This window comes from Octopus bimaculoides, chromosome 4 (genome assembly GCF_046866305.1).
Source record: "Octopus bimaculoides isolate indiv1 chromosome 4, ASM4686630v1, whole genome shotgun sequence".
Taxonomy (NCBI): Eukaryota; Metazoa; Mollusca; class Cephalopoda; order Octopoda; family Octopodidae; genus Octopus; species Octopus bimaculoides.
In genome coordinates this window covers 72,136,477-72,157,156 of record NC_142931.1, presented here as the reverse complement: position 1 = coordinate 72,157,156, position 20,680 = coordinate 72,136,477, and the positions used below count along the sequence as shown (strand labels likewise).

General features: G+C 31.2%; 1 non-coding gene across 1 annotated transcript; it reads right to left on the bottom strand.

The window, feature by feature from the left end:
- Positions 1–19,394: 19,394 nt before the first annotated feature.
- Positions 19,395–19,498, bottom strand: LOC128247706 (U6 spliceosomal RNA). The gene has a single exon (XR_008264074.1). It is a non-coding gene; the product is annotated as a U6 spliceosomal RNA (small nuclear RNA).
- Between the last annotated feature and the right edge of the window lie 1,182 nt (positions 19,499–20,680).

Genomic DNA, 20,680 nt, shown 5'->3' with positions numbered 1-20,680 from the left:
AGAACGTTTTATAAGTGCAGGAATATCATTTCATGATATCATATTGTCTGCCACAGTTTAATAGAAACATCATGTAATGGATAACATACAAGGACCTAGTTCAGAGAACAACTCCATGAGTAACTGTACTCAGGAAATATAGATAAAAACGCTTGGTTATTTGAAATCAACTAATATTAATTACAAATGATATGGAATTATGGCTTCAGTAATTTCATTGAAATATATGCTTCAAGCAAAATTTGGATTCTGATTTTAATGTGCCCAGTAGATATGAATGAATCTATCTTGTAATGTGCATATATTTGTTAATTGGATTACATCTGCGAAATTCTGTTACAGTTACATATCATAAATATGCATAATACAGTGTATGTTCAATTATACGTTTGTAAAATGCAGTGATTTTTGATTACGCAACAATCTATGCGTCTCGTATTGATTAACTAATTTCAGTTTTTGGCTTCGAATTGACGTGTTTGTTAGCAATTATCTGTATCTATGGACTCTTAAATGATAAGATCACATATTAAATATTCAAGTGGTCACAATCAGAATCTTGTGCATAATATTCTCAATAAGAAGATTATACGAAAAGAAATTACGTGTATGCATTTCCACCTGCTTATAATTTTGTGCAATGGTATTTTGTATGTGTCCGTCATTAAATATAAATTATTCTTCACCAAATATAATCAATGACTGTAAAAAAAGTTTCGTGTATGTGTGAGTAAAGATCGATCATAATTCAAATTCAGACACAATTCAGAACAGGTGAGCATCCACCATTAACAAAGATTTTTACGACTCTCGGTCATACTTCATAAGTGATGTGTGTGTATGTATTCATGTGTGCACTGTGTTTGTGCGTGCGCTCTTGCATGTGTATGTATTTTTGTGTATGAGCTCCGATACGCTTACATTTTTTACAGTATATAAGGTACGGTTAAGAGACAGTACATATGCTTTGTTTTTCGGCTTGTGAAGAAGCAGCACTCACAAATTCTGAATTATGTCCGTACCATAAAACAACACATTGATTTGAAGTTTTAACATCAACTCATACACGTGAAAATTTATCGAAACGTCAATGAATTATAATTTGATATCGAATACTATGCATACAATGATGATCACATACAAACACAATTATGCACACTTGTAAATAAGTAAAATATTTATCAAAATGATAACAGATATATCTTGTTTGAAGGCTGCCATGCCAATATGCACATGTGAGTATAGACATTGCAAAGACAATATCACGACTACTACTGACCGTAAACTGCTATTTATAAACTACATTTTTCTTTGCTGGCATGTGTTCTACTGAATGACATTTGGCTCTTAGCCAAATGAGCTTCATCCTGGCACAAGTTAGGTGTGGCCTCATAGCATAGCATGTATACTGACATATTGTTCATTAGAGCATATATAACTGCAGAAAACAGTTTATGGTTGAATGCGATTCCTAGTGTTATTTGTATATGTAGAAAAAAATTATTTGTAATTTAGCGCATTGTTTGCAAAATTCCTTACTTTTCTGATTCTGATATTTTTTTAAATAAAAGTAATACAAAGTTTGTTGTATTTCAACGAGCTTCAGCTGTTATACATATTGCTTAATATATCAGAATTAAATAAATGTAAATTTTAGCTGATTTCAATATTGGATGCAATATATTCATTATTTCACAGGTAAAATAGTATATTTTTTTACGTTATGTCAAATATATTTATTACAGCGCTGTTTGATTAACACATATCCGTTAGAATATTATTTAACTCTATATTGTATGACCTTTATCGGATAAATGACACGATTCTTCACCAAGATAACGTTGGGTTACATATGTAAATGTTATTATTATATCTTAAATACAATCATTAATATTAGGAGACGTTCCGTAGAACGTGTTAAATATACGCAACAGAAAATGACTTTATCTTTAAGAATTTTATTAGATACTACTCCGCAACAATTAAATCACAAACCTAATCTTGAAGCGGAACAAATTTATATAGCCCAATAACTAAAGCACCAATAAAAATCCCTGTTATCGACGCAACAATGTGTTGTAAAAATGTTTATCATACTCAAAAATGATATATTTAGCACGTTTTCTGGATCGCATCCATGGAGATAGTTTGCACTCTAAAATTACACTGTCACAATGATTGGAGCGATAGCATAAATAATTATTTGTTGAAATACTGACATTAGAACCGTTGTGATGTCAAACTTGTTTGAACATGTTTATGGATTGAATGCCAGGAACCTAAAATAATGACCGATCAATTACACTAGTTTATTTAATGAATATACATGATCTGCTTCAATTTCACTGTGTTTGTTTTCGATTGTTAACATGTTACAGAGTCGATTAACTCAAGGACGGCATAGTAACAATTATTTAGAGCTGTTGCTAATCTATGTTTCTTTTGTAGTCTTGCGTCGATTAGTTTCCTTCAAGGCAATTAAATTAATCTTATATCCGAAGACACAAAGATAATTTAACTTTTAGCGACGTATTTCTCTTGTTGGTGGGTAACGACATTTAAATAGAATCTATTAGGGATATTTCCGTTAGGTACCTGTAAAGGAAGATGAAGTTATGACAACATTTGAAGATTAACGTAGGTAATTTAATGTCGATTTTTAAATGATAGTTCTCTACATGGAAAATAATACTGGAAATGACATGGCTAATTATGCTGAGACGTATATTAAAATAGCAACAACTCCAGCAACCACTTAACGAAGAAAGTCGATGACTTAAGGAATATAGCCTAATGACAGATCACTTGTCCCATGTGAGCTTGAAACAATATTTGGTCTGTGGGAAAGAAGAGCCGCAGGAGTGTATAGTGAAATATATATTTCTTCCCCGAGTAGATGAGTTGGTAAAATCATTAGCACTCCGAGGAAAATGCTTAGCGGCATTTCGTCCGTCTTTAAGTTTTGAGTTCAAATACCATCGAGGTCGACTTTGCCTTTCATCTTTTTGTGGTCGACAAAATAAGCACAAGATGTGGACGTTGGCCGATGTAATTAACTTACCCTTTCCCGGAAATTTCAGGCCTTCAAAGTATTGTAGAAATGATTATTACCGAGACTTACATTAACGCGTCAAATTAGAATGAACACCAAGATGCTGTTGTCTCACTCAGGCAGTAGTATTAACTACTCTTGAAAACAGTTATTAATTATTAACTGATTGATACTCTATATTTCTATTAAAATCAATTACTTTTCAAATATTGAATATCATTTCGAAATATCCCTGTAGTCTTCACAGCAACTATGACTCCGTTATGCAAGGGTATTGTGAAGGACATAAAATAAACGAACGTTCTTAGATTATTAAAGATGTAAGTAAAAACAAATGAAGCCAAATCATATAACCATTCTCTATTAAATAAGTTCAGTGTGTATTACTCACAAGGGCTTTGCGGTATTTGTCCTTCAGGGTCAAAAAGGAAAGCAAAATCAGCTGTCAAAATGTCAGATGTTTGTATGTGAAATCCACAGATATGGAACAGTTTTGTGCTTAAACTCTGTAAATTAATTCTTTTTGTTTTGTGTATTGTTTTCAATGAATAATTTAGTTGGACCAATCTAGGCACTTTCATTTCCTTATGTAACATTTTAAAAATATGTTCTCGTTTTAAATATCAGTAACATCTGAGATTGTTCATATTTATTGAAGTCGGTCCTACCTGGCGTAAATTTACAAGGGCTGACTAGCCTGCTTGCATATAAACTATCTATTATAGATTGGAAACTCTGCTACGTTTTCTCCATCACAAGATTTCTTTGTTTAGGTGTGATTGTGAATTGTCTCAGGGATGTATACATGGTTGACATTTGTCCTATAATGGGCAAATGGTTTCCTGTTTTGAAGTTTAATTCAATGCCAAGTAAATAGACAATATTAAGGTTAGAGACAATATACATATATATAAGACAAACGATATACATATTTCTTGAATTATGTATGCGTCTCTACTGTCCGTAATTATGGAGTTTCCCGAACCCTATTTATTCAATCTTGATTTCTTGATAAGCGCACACGCTTATGCACAAAACTACGTTCAAGTATATGCAAGAGGTAGAAGATAACTAACGATAGGCACAAGAAATTATTTGTTTGTGAAATACAGTTAATTCCCATCATTTTTAACAATTCGGTATTCAGCTTCCTCTCTCAAATAAATTGATTATATTGTCTCATAGTTTTGAATTAAACCTACATCTTCTAGCTTCAGGATTTTGATGATGTGACTGTCTATTTCTGGGAGGACATTGTAGCGTAGGTGTGAAATGAAGGATATTGTTGGTTTGAAAATAAAACAGGTGGAATATTGATCCTGGTATGGCTGTGAGGGTTTGCACATTGAAACACGCGAATGTGTCTGTCAGATGATATTGTAGGAAATGTCAAAATATGCTTGTGTGCATTCTATTAACGGCAGTTATCAACATAACTTAACTTTCCACGTAATAGAGCATTTATATATCGACCGGCTGTATTTAGAATATTGTTTATTAGAGGAAGGAAATATCCTCGGTTATTGCTTTTACCAGAAAGCATTCTGCAATAATTAAATAGGTCATCAATTAGTAGTCTTTGAAATCGTTCATTCTTCCTTAATAAATTTCAGGTAAATAGAGATTATTTTTTTATCATGTTGTTAATTGTTGCTTCACGACACAACCTATTTATTTACTTAAAATCTAAACTTGCTTGCATTATGCACGAATTATTTGGTCTCACAATGTTCCATGTTGATGGAAAGTTTCCGTTACTTCATCTTCAGTTCTGTCAATGATGCATCATAGAAGTATTTGAAATAGCCAAGAATTCTAAAACATCAATTACACAACATTTTTACTAATGTAACTCACAATAATGTGTGGGTATTAATTTATGTAAAGGCCATATAGCCTCCCACATCTAAAACTGCAACTACAAATACCTCCAAATTCAGTTTATGGCCACATCATCTACCTTAACACTTCAGGTTCATTTTCAAGCTATTCAAATATCTCCTTTGCATTCATATAGTAACAGTTTAAAGCGTAATTATAAAAACAACATAAAACTATTATTTTATGCTAATGTATTTAATTTTGTCGAGGTCCCTTTTCAGTTTGTAAAATAGATATTTAAATGTGTATATATATTTAAATGTGTGTATATATATATATTTATATATATATATATATATATATATATATATATATATATATATATATATATATATATATATATATATATATATATATATATATATATATATATATATATATATATATATATATATATATATATATACAGAGGCACGGGTGCGTGGTACGAGGCTTGCTTTCCTACCACATTGTCCCGGGTTCTTGAGCGAGCCTTTTCTACTATAGCCTCGGGCCGACCAGAGCATGTGAATGCATTCGGGTGACGGGAACTGAACGTATATATTTATATGTATGTCTTTGTGTCTGTGTTTGCCCCGCCCCCATCGATTGACAACCGATATTGGTGTATTTACGTCTCCGTAGTCTATCGTTTCCATAAAAGAGAGCGATAGAACAATGATAACCATGTTAGTAGGTTTCATTTTATTATTTGTTTTTGATAACTCTTTTCATAAATTTCAAAACATCTTGCCCTACCCCTTAAATTGAAACTAGTATTTAGTATTCCCTAGACCATCACTAGTTCACTCTTTTACCTACGGACCTCGTAGTCCCAAGATAGTAGATGATATGCTTTTAACATACTGGGCTTGTAGTCTTCTTTTCTAGGCCATGTTTTCTTCCTTATTCCTTCTGTCTTTGTTTATAACTAAATGCTCTTGTTTTTTACTCTGATGAAGCTTCGTGCCTTAATTCGAATGTCCTTCGGAGATAAAGAACTTTATTTTCATAATATTTATAGAGAGCGTTAGGTAACGGATGCGGAAGCGGCCATAATATTTGTTACGTAACTATTTGTTATGTTATGCTTTATAATAGAAAATAAAATAAGCTATAAATGTGGCCCAATCGATGCGCTTGTTAATCTGAGGTTTTCTCCATTTTCTGATTATTTGTATTTGTTTCCTGATAAAGTTTGTTTATCCCGTTGGTACCTGCACTCTCCGTGTATAATGTGTCTACACACTAATGCCCGGTGATAACGTGGGTAACGGATACCGATAGTATATACGATATTTTATCCTTTAGTAGGTTATTTTAACCGCTAACTTTGTTTTCACTGTAAATAAGGGTGTTATATTTCTTGTCACGTCTTTACTTATTATATTCTAAGTTGCTACAAACTGTGAAATTTGACCATGAAATAGCTGCTTAACAATAGAAAAATTGTAAAGGACAAAATTATTTTAAAAGATGGAGAATAGGAGAATTCCCGGGAAAATAGGGGAAACCAATAAATGTTCGTTAAGTGACAGCACTTCTTGGAATTCATTTGAAAAACGCAAGAAGCTTATTAAATGATGGAAAAGTGTTAACAAAATAGTATTTATCAAGTAACTGAGGAAGGAATATTTACACAGTGGCGTAAAAAAATATATTAAATTCAAGTGGTGTTCAGATCTCCAGAAAATTTATTCAATCGTCGACCAAGAATCATGCATTAATCCGACGGAAATTTAGTTTTATCCCGAAAACACACATTTGTAACTGTGTATGAAGAATCTGATATTAAAATATATGCTTGCATTAGAGCATGTAAAAATTCCAAATAATTGCACTATTCAAAAAGAGCATTTGATACGATTACATCAACGAATAATTAGCAATGAATATTCTTTATTTGCAAGAGAATATGTAACATCAATTTAAATTTCGAATGCCTTACATGCAGAAGAGTGGTTAAGTGAATACTTACATTCATTTGTGCTGTATTATTTACTGAAGAGAATAGGAACCATACTTGGCAATTGAACCTTAAACTACTGAATTGAATCCGCAAGTATTGTGAGATCAAAACTAATTTATAAAAATAAATTTACGCTACATTTAATGAACAACAAATGTTCAATGTATACGTATATATATATATATATATATATATATATATATATATATATATATATATATATATATATATATATATATATATAAAATATATAGTTTAAATTATATATTAAATTTTCTACATCTGATAGTGGATTTTCATCGATGAGTCCTTGAAACTTGGTCATTTTCCCTAAAACTATATATTTTATATATTTTATCTATAAAGCTCAATTTAATTTTAATTTTTTTATAAATTGATTTTAATTGAGTTTTTACCTGTAATTATGGATTTTGTCCCTAATATTATTATTATTATTATTATTATATATATATATATATATATATATATATATATATATATATATATATATATATGAGTTCCGAACTTTCAGACCTTGGAACTCTTACCTATTTCATCATTTCATCGTTCTCCTCATTCTTATGATCTCAGCTCTTTCAAATCTAAAGTAAATTAATTCCATTGAACTTAATTTCTCCTTCTTCATAGTCTCTTACAATAAGTAACTTCCAGCCATTTGGGGGTGGTTTTCCTAAAAAATACCAGATAAGAATGTGGCAGAACAACACACCAGAAAGTAAAAATTTAGCTAACTAGTAGTACCAGTGAGAAACCACTTCTCACGTGTTCGTTCGCATCAATATATCAGAAGAACTTTAGCTTCGCCACCTAAGAAATTAGAGATCAAGTCAATGGCGACAGCATTTCGCCTTCAAGCAGAGATACCAACAAACAGTAGTAGTAGTAGTAGTAGTAGTAGTAGTAGTAATAGTAGTAGTAGTAGTAGTAGTAGTAGTAATGTGAACGTTTATTTGAATCAACGTTATGATTTATATTTACATGAAATAAGTTCAGTGAGACACGAATTAATTTTGGTAAATATTCATGGAGTTCTAAAGGATAGATTATAATGCCTTAAACGAAATAATCGCAAGTATATATGTAGATGTACCCAAACTAATTTCATTGATTAAATATGTAAGCTACCTTGACAGGTAAGAATAATCATCATTGAATATATAAAGAATACTTTTATTTAGAAGTACAACAAACCAGAAATATATCTGAGGACAAATTTTATGTTAATATGAGCAAGACATTGGTGTAAATTTCATCCCATGAAATCACATTAATACGCCCTGAAATCTCTATAACGATATATATATATGTATGCATATAGATGTTTTTGTGTGTGTGAGTGTGTGTGTGTGCGTTTGTATGACAGCGGGCAGTGGGATGTGAGTGAGTGTGTGCGATTTTTTGAGTCCATAAATGTCTCCTAATAGTTTATGAGAAATAAGCACTTTTTTATATTCATCATAAGTAATGAAAAATCAAATGCTGAAATATTTAGAGCTACAGAGGAATAAAAGAAATGAAAGTAATCTCAAACAGTCTGAGTACATTAAATACTACTGCGAATTATAGTGTACATAAATTTATTAAGCATAGTATAATACATTGTAATCAATGGAAAAGAGTAGAGGAGTTAATTCTGTTATTGAATTATTTTGGGAGACACAGCATATGAAATAACGACTGTTCTTGACACATATCTCTCCCTCAGTGTGTCCACTCGAACACCGGCACACCATTATTAGGAAAGAGCCCGCAGGGAATTCAGAGTTTACCATTTTGCATTTTGTAAGACAGTATGACAAAAAATTTGCAGTCCAAATGTCGATGTCCCAGTTTCGCATGAAAATGTTTAACTAAAATAACTAAAAGTCGGAGAGGAAAGGGATAAGCCACCTGCATCAACATTCTATAAAAGCAGGTAGTAATATTACATTTCCGTTATCCATAGTGAAAGTTTTGAAGAGTCCAGTTCGACTTCAGGAGTTATTTTTTCAAGCCTATAATAGAAGTCACAGTGGAGCATTTCCGGCATATTTTGCTTTATGAGTTCAATAAAAGCTGCAACAAAACAGAAAGTGCGAGGAATGTTCATGCAGTATATGTGGATCGGACAATAAGCGTAAGCCTGTGTCAACAGTGGTTCAAGAAATTCCAAGCTGGACACTACATCCTAGAAGACGAGCTTCGTTCTAGAAGAAGAGTAGAGGTTGACGAGGACGTCCTGCAAACCCTGGTGGAACAAAATCTCATGCTAATGGTTGGGGAACTAGCATAGAAGCTTTGGTTTGGTCTTTCAACCATTCATCGACTCCGGAAAAGTCATCTCACAAAATTTCCGAGTTTATTCGCACGCAGAATGTTTATATGTGCTTTTCTTTACAATCATGTCTCACAAATGAACATATTTGTATTGCATAGTGACTGGTGACGAGGTATGGGTTGCCTATAAAAATGTCAAGCACCGAAGACAGTTGATTGGGAAAGGAGAAACACCGGCACACCAGGCTAAAGAAGGTCTTCAATCACGTAAGGTGTTGCTCTCTGTTTTGTGGGATATGAAAGGTTTAGTTCACTTTGAACTTTTAAACCCAAACCAAACGATAACAATGGAGATCTACAGTTAGTAGCTTGAGCGGCTTAAGTCAGCTCTCGAAGGAAAACGACCATCTTTGGTTTCAAGACGAAAGCTGTTCTATCAGTATAATCGGCCACATGCAGTGAGGAGTACATTCCAAAGACTGGAGCAGTTTGAATGGGAAACGATACCCCACCCACCATATTCGCCGGACATTGCCCAGTCCGATTATCATCTATCAAGTAGTCTTCAAAATCATTTGGACGGAAACAATATGAATTCTGTAGATGCGGTCAGAACAGTGCTGGAGGAATGTTTCGTTACGGACAAGTGAGCTCTGGAAGAGGGGGCTTGAAAGTATACCAGGTAGATGGAAGGTAATTGTAGAAAATGAAGGAGAGTATATTTTAGATTAAAAAGAACCTTAATCTTAATTTTGAAAAATAAAGGAGGTATAAAATCCGCATTATTTATGCGATTGCCCAATACATTTCATGACTATTCTATCGCATTAAAATATCTTTTTCCTCCGGATTTTTCTCGTCAAAACGCACAGGAGATCACATTACTATTCCTCATAGGAGGTTAGAAATAGTATTTGAAAAATGCGAATACTTCATGAAATTCTGATACTCATGTACCCTCTGTAACCTATACAGACCGTCTGTAAACTATATGCCTTAGTGATGGATTCATGAGACTTATGCATTGGACAAAAACTCATATCTACCAAAATTTCAGTAACATGATAATTTCGACTACTCCAAAATTTCAAATGACTGCAACGAACTTATCATATTCATTGGCAGGAAGTGTGCAACAATCAGTCTATAGATTAATGCTTCTGTCCAACTCCTGAGGTAAATACATCTAGAGTAAAACGTATCACGCCATTTCTTAATTGGTAAAGAACATATACATTTGAGAGTGCTACATCCATGTGTTTCAGAGAGAAATATATTGCAAAGTACCTGTTCATCTAAGTTTACTCCTATTCATTCTGCTCGAAACATTTACACCTTGGAACCATATGCATCGTAACAGAAACAAACAGCTTTTCGCTATGAAGACTCATCTGAACTATATACATTTACGATGATATCCTTGGAATTTACATAATAAAAGTGTATTATCTTTGAGATTAGTTTCCTGTGATGTTTTAGGATTGATTGTCATTAACTTAATGAATTAAAAGTAAACTTTAAATTTGTTTCTCGACCTGATTATTTATTGATGATAGGTTTGAATCGTTTACTTTAGTCTTACTGCATAGTTCACTATAATTTTAAAGTAACAACAGAGGTGGAGTATTGGAGACAATTTTAATGTTGACACGCAATCATGTGAGAGATTCCAGCAATTTAAAATGGGAAATGAAGAATTAAACGCATTTCTTTTAATCATCTTATGCAAAAAGGCTACATGGCATTTTCACTTCAGTCTCTTTAATATTGTTTGTTGGATTGTCTCCATTAGAGTATATAAGAAGTTAATTAAAAGTTGTAAATGGCTATTTTCAGAATAACGTCAACTTCACAAAGAAATTCTTCTACTGTAATCTTTTGTTGAAGATAAAAGCATATAGAATGTCAAATATTAATATCAAAATGCCATATTTATTAACATATGTGCTTGATATTTAAAAGTAAACAAATAAGCATTTTGGAAATATATTAGGACCGCAAGACCTTCAAGAGATATATCAACAAAAACGAAAATTTACTACTACTACTACTACTACTACTACTACTACTACTACTACTACTACTATTGATGCTACTACTACTACTACTATTGATGCTACTGCTGCTGGCACCGCCACTGCTGTTGCTGTTGCTACTGCAACAAATCTAATAGTGGAAAGAAAAAGGTAATAACATCAAATTAATAAAAATTATATAAATGGAATTTAATAATCATTTTAAAGAAGAAAATATACAATATGGTATACATAATATAATAGTATAACAAAGTTTAAATCCATCGACAGCAATGACGCTCATGCACTTTCTTCAATGGAGTTTGTTTAATCCAGTAATCGATGTGAAGCGTACATTCATTATAGAGAGTTTTACTATACGATATAATGTGCCATATTTAGAACAAAACCTATTTCATTCTCATTCATTTTTGTATTTACATTTAGATTCACAAAGAGTATTTTGCCGATTAAAAGAAGGCCGTGCAAAAATAGCTTAGACTCGGTATATTATCTGTGCATCATTCAGGCTGAAGTGCTAAAGTACAAGCTGAATCTTAGTATTTAAAAACAGAAGGCGTTTACTGAACATCAATTAATTAGTCTAATGTTCCACAACACAAAGTTTATTAAATCACCACCCGCCCATTTATGATTGCAGGACTTGCTAAATATTGGCTATTGTAAAACAAATTATTAATCTTGAACTAATGTGGAAAACGCTGAGCAAATACACAGACACGCACACGCGCGCGCGCGCATATATATATATATATATATATATATATATATATATATATATAAAATTATACTGCATAAACTTAGAATCGATACAGAACAAATTAATGATATTACTTTGCTTACGTAATTACTTACACCTCACAAAATTAGCTCATTTTCACTGTTGAATCGTATTTGAATGGTATGCATTAGTAATTTCTGAGTAAAATGTAGTGTTGAACTCTAGCAGCCGCGTAAAATAATCGTAATAATAGTAACTGGCGTAGAAACAGTTAAATTTAATGCTAGTTTATTTGCTGGAGAAATTATTTACCATGTACAAATGCATTACTATGCACTTAAATATAAACATTAACATTTTAATATATTAAATAAGTATTTAACGATAGGTCACTAATAACGTATGCAACTAAGAATGAAACTTGGCCCTAGTAGCGTTTTAATCCGGAATACAGAAATACGAAATACAGAAATACGAAATACAGAAATACGAAATACGAAATACGAAATACGGAATACAGAAATACGAAACCGAGTAATATAAGATTGTAGTGTTTTACACATTCTGCCAAATCGTCACTTTCGTTGCAATGCTATATCGATTAATTGCATTGGCGCAAGCTTCACATTTCTATGAGCAGTGTATAGTCAATGTAATCAAATGCAGTACATGACCAACAATTTACTGTGACTGTTAGGAGGGGAGACCAAATACGAAAAGACACTTAGGCTAGCATACTGACATTTTTGTTGCTTCCTCCAGCCGTCTTCATTGCATCAATTATGAAAGTTGGAAAGAAATCTAAAAGGAGGAGCGAATGCTGTAATTTGAAAAGTAAATTTATAAAATCAAGCTATTCAGATAAGAGGTTATTGTTAATGAAAGTTAGTTAATGAACAGACGCATTTTAGCTGTGAATACGTCCATTAGCGGTTGTACAAATAGTGAAACCATAATATTCAATGTTATTGGCAATTTACTAGCATTAAATAGAATGAAAGAAAGTGAAATGAACGGAATGAGAACGAGAGATGTCTAATAATTACTGTCTAAATGCGGTTATAGTGAAATAGTTCTCGGAATTTCAACAGGCTTATATTCCTTATGGATCGAACATATGGTCGATGACTTGATTTCAATTTAGATATAACATTTGTTGACCTTTTTAAGGAAACGTTGAAGATACGTTCAGTCAACATCCTGATAAAATGTTTTGTATTATATAATATAGTTTATATGGGTATAAACGTTTTAAATGCTTCAATAATCGTTCAAGCAATTAGTTTCAAAGATAGTAGTATATTCCCAAAGACAATGAAATGACGTTAATTGAGTTATAACTAACAGAGTAAGATCCTTGTATATGGTCCAATTTTTTTGCGGGTAGGGTTATTCTAATTCATTTAATTTTGGCATCTATTTGGCAGCCACACACTAATGTTTATACGTCTATTATATTACATGTTCTCTATTTTATTTATAATTTCATTATAAAAGAATAAGTGTTTGGTATCATATATTAATCTACCACCGCTGTATTGACTATTTGTGCTTAGTATTTGGCATTGATTATTTTTATTTATTTTACTTACGTAAGGAATTCGAAAACTGAAAATAATTCACCACATGAATTGCTTATTGTCGGTTGTCATTAAAGGAGAAGATACGCTTGACGTAAAAGTTAGTATGTATATATATATATATATATATATATATATATATATATATATATATATACATAGACACATATGTACATACATGCATACACACACATTATACACACATATGATGAAATGTCTGCTACACTGAAAATAAACGCGAAAGACAAATCTCATAAAGTCATCAACCAAATAATAATAATGTAAAGTAATTTAATATGGGATATAAGAATATGAAGGAATTATTCTAGCAAAAGAGAATAGCAAAAATGATGTATAAGTAAAAAGAGTAACATTAAGTGCTCTCGACAGATTATAAAAATAATGATGTGAACCATAATGTGGAGTGAATGAATATAGAAATTGTGGATATTATATGGAACACGAATGAAAAGGCTTTGATCTGAATCACAACATGAACTATGATATTTGTTATACATTCAATATATGCGGGGGCGCGGATGTTTAGTAAAAAGTTTGTTTAAAAATCGTATGGTTGCATGTTCAGTCCCACAACGTCAGACCTTGCGCAAGTGCTTTCTAATTTGGCATCGAGCCAAGCAAAATAGTGTGAATGCATTCAGTAGAGGGAAACAGAGAGAACCCTCGACGTATATATATATATATATATATGCCACGTGTATAAGGGATGACCACTAGGTGGACATCTAATATGCTAGAAAGAGGTCATCAACGATCCAACCACAAAGAAAAAATGTCCACCTAGTGGTCATCACTTATACACATGTAGTACAATTTTTTCTGAATTTTTAGATTTTTTATATGCTAGGCCACTTGGCTTTAAATTAAATTAATATTCAATCTATCTATCTAAGTATATATATATATATATACATATATATATATATATATATATATATATATATATATATATATATATATATATATATATATATATATATATACATATATATACATATATATATATATATATATATATATATATATATATATATATATATATATATACACATATATATACATATATATATATATATATATATATATATATATATATATATATATATATATATATATATATATATATATATATATATATATATATATATATACACATATATATACATATATATATATATATATATATATATATATATATATATATATATATATATATATACATACATACATATATGTATAAATATATGTATATTTAATTGAAAAAATTGGAGTCAAAATGAAGGAATGCAGTTTTTTTATCGGCAGCAAATACAAAAAATGCCGATTTTCTTCCAGAAATTTACCAAAAAAATAATTTTATCATTATCAATAAATCTCAGGGTAGCCAAAAAATGTTGAACTTCTTTCTGCTACTAGTGGTCTAGCGAGAAGAAAAAACTAGTCAATAGACTATATATTATTCATATAAATACATACAGTGTACTACTTGAATAGGTATTAGAAAATAGGAGTGGAAATCAAATTCAGAGAATAGGAAAAGGTATGCACTACATTTTAGCAGATTTATGATATTATAGCAATAAATAGGATATTAGCTATATATGTGAAGGATGAAATTATATATAAAATTGTAATAAAGAGGTATTTTAAGATATAAGAGAAATAAAATAACTTTTCTTAAATGTAGTGTATAAAAAATTCTGCTAAAAATAATATGTATAGAATTTATAACAGAATTACTTATAATATAAAGTGAACTGATATTAGAAACAATCCACATGATTACAGGTGGATAAGGACAGGGTATAATAGCAAATAAACTCCCAGGTATTGGGTGTATAAATTAAAGATATTTAAGATATACAAGATTTAAAAATTTAAGCCCAAAATGAAATAATCTTTTCTACTTTTCATTTCTAAGCACAAGGCCCGAAATTTCTGGGGAGGAAACCAGTTGATTAGATCGACCCCAGTACGCAACTGGATGATAAGATGAAAGGAAAAGTCGACCTCGGCGGAATTTGAACTCAGAACGAAATACCGCTAAGCATTTCGCCCGGTGTGCTAACGTTTCTTATTTCTATATTGCCACAAGGAGCTAAACATAGAGGGGACAAACAAGGACAGACAAAGGTATTAAGTCTATTATATCGACTCCAGTGCATAACTGGTACTTGATTCATCGACCCTGAAAAGATGAAAGCAAAGTCGACCTCGCCGGAATTTGAACTCAGAACGTAAGTTACAGACGAAATACCGTTAAGCATTTTGTCCGGTGTGCTAATGTTTCTGCCTGCTCGCCGCCTTCCCACAATCAAGTAATGAATAAACGGTGCATGAAAATATAAGAATATGAGAGTAAAGCATATTGTGAGGCATACAAAGATATATAAGCTGTTAAAAGTATATAAACTGTAAAAATATTTAAAAGGATATATAGAGGCATCAAATATGTTTTAAAATATACGACATAAAACGTATAAAAAGATGTAAAAGTTATAAAGATATAAAGAAGGATATAAGATAAAATAACAAAAAGAATTTTGAAGATATAGATATGTAGAAAAAAACTATAGCAAAATGATTATTATTATTAAAGGATGCATATAAAAGATACCATACCAAATTATAATAGAGATAAAATTAACTTTGAAAAGGGGTTCATAAGATGTTTCTAAAGTCTACCTAAAATGAATTGAGTTAGAACACTACAAGATCTTAGAGAGTAAATTTAATACTTAGGGGAGGTGCAAAATTAAAAAATGCACTAGTAAAAAAGATAAATATATTTTTATTAACTATATATGGAAGAACTTAATTTTAAAGAGGGGTAAGAACATATTGTAACAATTGATAAGGTATAAATTGTTCTAGGTTGAGGAAGGCATGTCGGTGGGAATCGTTCCACCGACAGTAGAAACTGAAGCCTCGCCCTATGAGGAGGAGAAATTTGTAATGCTCTTCCACAAGGGAGGGGGCGTTGAAAATTTTGTTAAAATGTTTACCAGGAAGCGTCGGAGGAGCGGGATCCTCACCTGTACCAAGAACCCTGGTCGGCCTCAGCAGGTGACTGCGGAGGTCGTGTGAGAGACAGACTTGTGCAGGGTGATGAATTCCTTCCTCAAAGACGCATTCCGCTACTTACTGAAGTGGCCCGATGAAGACCCAGCGAGGTGCTTAAGTGAAGCACGGGGTCTGGTCGGGCGGTAAAATGTAAGAGGACGAGTGCCTCATATTGAAAGGGCTTGTGGCCCATAAAAAGAAAAGTGTAAGAAGCAAGTGCCTAATTTCAAAGATATGATAAATTGAAATTGTACAGTAAGAGGTTAATAGCCCCAATTTGTAAATGTATGTATAAATTTATAAAAGAACAACGTTTTAAAGAAGCAAAGTTCGGCGGGCGGCTTCTGTCTTCTACCATTAATATCATCATGTTCATCATTCATCTTATCTCATTAATGTGGTTGTCCACCCCTCAGCTACAGTGTGTACTGCCTTTATGGCAAATAAAATGAAATAAAGTAGAGAGTGCTATATATAGAGAGTGCTATTAGCTATACATAAAGGATTAGAAGAGCTAAGGGTCATTAGAAGGCATTACTGAACAGGTTTCAGTATATCAAACGCGTAAGCTATGAATGATAGGGCGCATTGAGTAATTTATGTCACCAAAGATACTGTATGGGTTATTTATTATTAGCTGATTTTTAAAGTATTTAAAGGTGCGAGTAATCCTATGAAAACGTGACACACTAAGATCTAATTTGTTATTGATTAGGTGGTCTTTATCTATATTTGAATATTTCATATATCTCCATCAACATAGTCCACATCCATATCGGATATTTGTTTATGGATGAGCTCTACGCGCTATATCCCACCTTACACTCGATTTAATGGACAATTGCTTAGGTATGTTGGTTATTTTTCAGGCTTCCCCGATTTCGTCAGCTTGCTAACTTTTTCTGCTATTGTGACTAAATGAGTCGCTTTTGACTCTTATTTCTAGTCGTGCTGGTGCTATTTAGTACCGTTATTTATAAATTTGCCTTTTGTAATTTATGGTAACTAGTCACCTATAATGTTATTATTTATTAATAATTATATCACTGTTTAAATATATACAATACTACAGTTTGAATTTGTCGGTTATTACAAGCTTATAGAAAGTGAATAAACTTTTAACCCCAGGTAGAAAGATTGACTCAGGAGAACTAAGAGAAATATCGGAAAGTTCGAAATTATGTGAAATTTTATGTGCGATTGTCTCTCTCGTTGGTATGTTGGTTATTTTCCCACCGCCACCCTCTACATTTCGACAACTTGGTAACTGTTAGTGCTCTTGTGGCTCTTTTAGTGCTATTGAGTCATTTTTGAGTTTTATTTCTAGCAACGCTGGTGCTATCTACTAGTACGCATGTTTATAAATTTGCCTTTTATTTTTTTAGCTAACTAGCTACCTATATTATAATTTATTAATAATAATATCATTATTTATAATCATATCATATATATATATATATATATATATATATATATACATATATATATATATATAATGATAATACCATTATATATATATATATATATAGAGTCTAACCTGATAACCAAGGCTCGTTTTATGCAAATGTTATATATATATATATATATATATATATATATATATATATATATATATATATAGGTAGACCCAAATAATATAGAGCATCGCATATGTAATATATAAAATATGTTAGTAGAATTTTATTTTATTATAATTAGAGAAATGGAAACTAATATTATAGACAAATAGAAACGATTCAAACTTATATGAAGAATAAAATGGGTGGAATATGTAAACCTGAGTGTAGAGAGGAATAAATATGAATATAGAAAATTTTTATGGTAAAACAAATAATAACACAGAAAGGATCACCAATAAAATTCGCTAAGCATAAAAAGGTGTATATACAGGTAAAAGTTAAGAAAAGACGTTGAAGAGGAAAATGGCAGATGAAAATAAGAAGAAGAACAATAACTGAATAAAGGAAGAAAAGGAAAACTGTAAATTGATATGAATGAAAGAAAATTAGGAAAAGATGAAGAAACGAAGGTAAAAGGAATATACAAGCGACATTATTGCACGTAGGATAATAAATCTTAGTGTAAGAGTTTGCATGTGAAATCACTGGAAAAATGCATGGTGCTTTACAGAAAGATATACACATCCGATCAAGAGAATAACATATGCAGAGGGAAGGCCTAAACTCGGGTAATTCAATAAAAAGGATATGCAAATTTCTAAATGCTTTCTAGATAGAAAGAAACAGCCTAATACATTTACACATAAGATGTCAAGTCCGCCACCCACATAAAAAAATACGATAAATCACAGAAATTCGAAAAGGGAATATATATATGTGTGTGCGTGTGCATGTGTGCGTATATATATATATATATATATATATATATATATATATATATATATATGAAAGAAGGTTTGAAAATGCAATTTTAAAGATGTTTATTCAGTTAACCGGTTTCACTTTTTTAGAAAAAGAGTTTGTCAAAAGTAAAATGTAAAACTTTCTATAAGCTTTGTAGTGTTAAGTACTGGTTGTCACGAAAATATTAAAGTATTAAAAAAGTAATAGAAAATAATTTATGTCTAAGTAGCTTGCTTCTAAATACTTTGTTCCGAGTTCGCTCTGAATGTGCAAGTGTTTATGCGAATTTTATACCTTTTATATATTTATATATACATACCTCTGTGTAATATATATATATATATATATATATATATATATATATATATATGTATATATTTATATATATCATTTCATGTTATCTAGTTTGAGCTCATGAGCTGTGGCCATGCTGGGGCACCGCCATTTAAAAAAAAAATATGGAACGCTTCACGAATTTGCGTGTCATCCTTGCGCAGGGGCCATGCTAATCTTCTCAGTATCGTTCCAATTTTACAATATGTACCGCCGTAGCTATATATAACAATATAATAATATTAGGCAATAGATTATTATTCCAACTTTACAGGTAAAATTCACTATAATAATATTAGACCGAATTTCGTAATATATAATATATGCATATAACTATTTTAGAAACGAACCACATTTCCACAACTCAGTCAATGAAGAATCTTTCCAAAGCCATGCTGTGAGGCATATACCATACAAAATACTAATCTAAAATTTTCATTATATCTAATATCGGACAGTATTTTGTATCGTATATGTCTCACTTCATGGTTTTGGAAGGGTTCTTCATTGACTGAGTTGTGGAATGTTGGTGCGTCTGTAAAGTAGTTATATATATATATATATATATATATATATATATATATATATATATATATATATATATATATATATATATATATATATATATATATATATATATATATACATACATATATTAAGTATACATGGCAGCACAATTTCATATCTCAATTCATTCCCACTTGGGTAGTCAGAGAATTCAAATGTGATAATATACTAAAAATTATCAGCTTCACTAAACTGAGTAAGATTTTCAAAGTGATGGAAACCATGACACCTTGAATGTTGGTTTCAAAGCCCATATTTTAACCAGACATCAGCTATCAAATATTCTGGTGTTACACGTGGAATTTGAAATTGCCTAAAACTGAACTTAAATGGACATGGCAAATGAAAACTGTTGGATATATACTGTGAGTAAAATATGCAAATATGTACAACTGCAAAATACAAAGTTAGAATAGCATCACCATCTGCATCCATTAATTCAACACGCCATTGGGATTATTGAGGAATGTTTCTTAGGTTTATGAATATAATGTACGAATTTGAAAATGCAGAGTCACTCTAGAAAATTTATTTTTTTAATTATTACATTATAATGCATCTATATTGTTTCCATTGCAACCAGTAGTGCATTCAAAATGCCTTGAAATTTATTTTTCTAATATTCCACAATATCTCGTAGTTATGGTGATCCCATTAGCGTTTCTGCTTTAACTAAATATCCCACTATTCCCAATGTTGCAATTCTTAGTGTTTCTTCTCGAAAGGGAGAAAATAAACCCAACTCACTTGACAGGGACGTACTGAAGTTGTGCTTTTTAGAACGCCATATCTTGACTACAAATAATGGAAAACTATTCTTACCATTTATGTTTGTGCC